The sequence below is a fragment of the Loxodonta africana genome, chromosome 7, assembly GCF_030014295.1.
Source record: "Loxodonta africana isolate mLoxAfr1 chromosome 7, mLoxAfr1.hap2, whole genome shotgun sequence".
Lineage (NCBI taxonomy): Eukaryota > Metazoa > Chordata > Mammalia > Proboscidea > Elephantidae > Loxodonta > Loxodonta africana.
The window spans coordinates 27,562,425-27,567,384 of NC_087348.1; the positions used below are offsets into that span (position 1 = coordinate 27,562,425).

The 4,960-nt window shown below is 34.3% G+C and overlaps 1 pseudogene; it reads right to left on the reverse strand.

The window, feature by feature from the left end:
• Positions 1-929: 929 nt before the first annotated feature.
• LOC135232082 (olfactory receptor 4A47-like) lies at positions 930-4,570 on the reverse strand (annotated as a pseudogene).
• Between the last annotated feature and the right edge of the window lie 390 nt (positions 4,571-4,960).

The window sequence follows — 4,960 nt, forward strand, 5'->3', positions numbered from 1 at the left end:
GTCGCTATGAGTCGAAATTGGCAACAGCTTTTTTTTTTTTTGGTTTAGGATCTTTTAGAAGATCATGAAACACTATAAGCAAGAAGGAGATGTTATATTGAAAAATAAGAAAGGCTTCATCAGGCATTTAAAAGATGCTGGAAGATGAATGTATCATCTTTATGAAAATATGACAACAAACAAAGCTGCTCCACTTGAGGAGATGATTTCCCAATAGGGAAATGAAGAGCAAGGTTGAGTCATTTTTTGCCTATCTGCCTTGTTCATTCACATTCTTTTTTTGTATGTTTAGCTTCCTTATGATTAATTTAGAATTCTGAAGAATTCTTTCTATAAACCTTAACATGCTAAACAATATAAGCAAAAGTACATATTTAAAAGATCTTGCAGATACAAAAATAAAAATATAAACTTCTAAGGTAATATGAGCTATCTCTGTATGGAGTGGAGTGAAACATATTTTTATGTCATATTTCAAAATGTTTTATTCTGAAATCAGCAATGAACATTATTAATTGTGGAAAAGGGTTTACATTTATTTAAGAAAGAGACATGAGAGAATCTTCCATCAACTAAATTTCTGGCATTAGCTGTAGCATAAGTCATCACATAGAACATAAATCAGTAGACTCAACAGAACCATTTTACACCAAAAAAAGTATGTATATTTTCCCCGGAAATGAAAATCTTAAAAGTAAACATATTTTCAACAAAATTAATCATTGGAAGTATCCTGATAAGTGTTCTTCATCATGCACAAGCAAGATGATGTGAGGAAGCATTTTCCACAATTAAATAATTACATGCAGCTTCCCTGGAATTGAAAAAAAAAAACCTGCAATTGACTGGATGGCAGTGGATTTCAGTGTTTCGTTTTCCTGGAAGCAACAGTTCTTTATTGAAAATAGTCGATGCACTTGTTTACAACTTCATTTTCTTTTTCTGGTCCAAAGCTTCTTCATGGCGTTTTTCATCTCTGCATTTCTCTGAGTATAGATTAAGGGATTCAGCATAGGGGTGAAAACAGTGCAAAACACACTCAAGAATTTATCAATGGTTAAAGTGGAAGGAGGTTTCACATACATAAAAATACAGGGGACAAAGAAGAGGATTACCACAGTGATATGGGAGCCACAGGTGGATAAGGCTTTGCGCCTCCCTTCCTGACTAAGGTTCCTCAGGGAGTATAGAAAGACTCCATAGGAGATGAGTAACAGCATAAAAATGACTATACATATTGCCCCATCATTGGCAACCACAGTGAGACCAATGACATAGGTGTCAGTGCAGACTTGTTTTAATAAGGGGTGTATGTCACAGTAAAAGTGGTCAATGACATTGGGACCACAGAAGGGAAGGTTGTAAACAAAGAGAAGATAAGGTATAGCATGCACAAAACCTCCAACCCAGGTCACCATCAGCAGCAGAACATGTACCCTTTGGTTCATAATCATCATATAATGCAGGGGTTTGCAGACAGCCACGTAGCGGTCATAGGCCATGACCACCAGAAGTAAAACCTCAGAACCACCAGATAAGTGTTCTGCAAAAAGCTGGGTCAGGCAAGCTTGGAAATAGATGGTTTTCTTCTCATACAGTAAGTCTATAATCATATTTGGGGTAACTGTAGTAGAATAAACAGCATCTACAATTTTTTTTTTCTTTCCACAAATGCTAAGTATCCAAGAAAGAAGTACATTGGGGCATCCAGTGTTGGGCTGACCACCACAGTCATGCCAATAAGTAGGTCGCCCACCATTGTCACAATACAGATGAATAAGAACACAACAGATAATATTTTCTGACCCTGGAGACTCTGAGTGAGCCCCAAGAGGACAAACTCAGTCACATTGTTCCTTTGTTCCATATGTTCTTCTGTGTGTTCTTATTTCAGAGTTTAGAACCAATTTACCTGTAAATATAATGATGACTAGTGACTTCATGAAATCTCCAGATAATTCTTGTATTCATTCAACAAATAGACATTATGATTTATTATGTTTCAACCCTGTGCAATATATTAAGAATATAACATTGATTAAAATATGGTCATAACTTCAGTGACCTTACCAAATAAAGACAAACCTATACTTAGAAACATATGGGAAAAGGGAAAATTATGAAATAAATGGGGTTACCACATTAACTTGCCACATCTGGTATAAAATAAGTTATGTATATATAGTTAATCCAACAAAAACCAAATACTATTTCTAAAAATAAAATATAAATAGAATAAATTTTAATACAAAAATAAAGGAAGATTTACTTAATATTCACTTTCATGTTAGTAATGAGAATTTTTTTTCTACATTCTAGGAATGACAGAATCTTTTTAACTAATAACTGAAATCCCCAATGGAAATATTTCACAATTTCAAAAATCAGTAGTGATAAGGTACAGTTGAGCAACAAAGAAATAATCAGAAAACTATGTATAATATTATTAAAAAACAAAATAAAAATAATTATAGGAGCATGAAGAAAACCTGGAAAGATAAAATTTTTGTTTCAAACAGTTTACTTTTTTGCTGATGATGTGTGTGCAGGAATGAAAAAAGATGAGAGAAGATTCCAAGGGAAAAAGAAGATGGCACGCACACACAAACACACACACACAAAATTGTATCATAAATATTATCAATATTAACCAACCTTGCTATCTCTTCAAATAAACCCAGTAATGATATCCAGTTACTCTTGAAATCCCTACCGACATTCACTTCAATATCAGAGGTCATAATTCTGCTGGACCTGCTATTCACAATATGTGGATTTTCTGTGTTTCTATGGCCAAACCCTCTGTGTGTGCACTAGATCCCATCTCTTTATCATTTTTAAAATAGTCCTCCTGTAATTGTCTCCTCCATTTCCTACATTAACAATTTTCCTCTCTATATTTATACAGTATAGTAACTCTATTGTTTAAATAATTAACCTTTCTACTCCACATCTATTTCAAGCAAACAACCCAATTCTCTGTTCTTCTATATAAAAACCCCTTCTATTTGCTAAGTCTACTGATCAATTTCAGTCCTCTTCTTACCCAAACTATCACTCCTATGAATTGAAGTAATAAGCCACTTGCATAAGTTATCATCTTAGGTCTTTGAAAGTCACTCATTCAAGGTTTACAGATTTACATCATTCTCTAGTTTTTTTTTTTTCTAGTCACTAGCAGATTAACAAACAATGCCTACAGAGCACTTCCATTGATCCTGTGTAAGATTTACAAATCTCTGTCCATTAAAATATACCCAAAATACTTACCCTTGAAATTAGTTTCTAAGAATAGTGATGTTAGAAGAGGTAGATGTACTCTAGATCTCTATGCTATGAACATACCCAAACAGGTATTACAGAATTAAGTCAATCCCCATATTTTTATCTACCACAAATGTTCTCTAACATGGCTCATTATCAGAATCACTCAGGAGAACTTTTAAAAGACTATGACTTTCCAAATCACACTACCAATGTACCCTTGCATAATATAAACCCTAATGAAAACTTTTATGTGTACAAACACTTCCTGGGTTACCTGCATAATGAAACAGTCATTCAGTCCAAGTTCTGCATTGTGCTGACTTCTCCCTTGTCCCAAAAGGTAACAGTCTCATACACTCATGCCATCTCTGTGAACACAGACAGTAAGACAGTACATGTACCATCACCTGAACTAGAAATGTTTCTCTGTGACTAACACTTTCCATGCTTCAGGAGGTCTGTTTTGTCTCATTCTTTTGTAAATTTTTTCCCTTTTAAATAATTGGAAATTTTAATACAAATATCAAAAATATCCTCTTACCAAAAGAAATGATTCTTCGTTATAAGCAAAGAGAGTTGAAAACCCCAATGCTGGCATAATTTGTCCTAAAAAATCAAATATTGAATAGGTAGTATGAGGTTAAAATAAATAAATAAAAAGTAAATTCTGTGGGAGAGAAATGTGACTAGTTTAGAAAAACATTTTGAATTTTGTGGTTTAGAAGTGAGATAGCCTTTACAAAATTTTGATTCTCAATCTGTTATACTGACCTGACTTCTTAAAACATAGTTAAACTTTGGTTTGCCTGAAGGATGGAGAATAATTTCATTTTCATATTTTGTTATGCTTTGAGTCTAACATTTCAATTCCTGAAAAAGCCAGACATGTGAATACTCACATAATAAGCATTCTCTGTGGTAAGGTAAGAGTCTTTGGACATTTTATTTACATTTGATCTACAAAAAATATTGTTGAGTCATTTAATTGATGCATCTCAAAGGGTGACGCTCCCATCATTAAACTCACTGGGACTTTATAATAATTCTGAGAGTAGGTTCTACATTTCCAGAGATGCTACAAGAATAATCACCCACATAGAACAGGATTTACAGGACCAGGTCCTCAGGAGAGAAAAGTCACAAAAGCATAATCTGAGGTCAAATTAACCAAACAGAAGAGTCCAGATTGGGAAGAATTTGAATATGTAAAAATTCTCTTTTTTAAATCATGACCTTCAAAATAGGCAAAACTTTTGACTGTGTAAGTTTTACCTTTGCAGATGACATCTGAACTTACTCCCATTGGACCGAGAAAGTTGATTTTAGAACAAGTCATTGGAAGCTTAATTCAAATGCATATAAAGAAGGGTTCTCACCTGTATTGGACAGAATTGTGTCCCTCAAAAATATATGCTGAAGTTCAAATCCCTACACTTGTGAATGTTACTCTGTTTGTAAATAGTATCTGTGAAGATGTTACCAGTTAGGTTAATATGAGATTTTATCGGAACAGGATGGGTCATTCTGGTACTCTTATAAAAGAGAAGGTACACACACACACACACACACACACACACACACACACCCGGTGCCATCGAGTAGATTCTGACTCATAGTGACCCTATAGGACAGAGTAGAACTGCCCCATAGAGTTTCCAAGGAGCACCTGGTGGATTTGAACTGCCGACCCTTT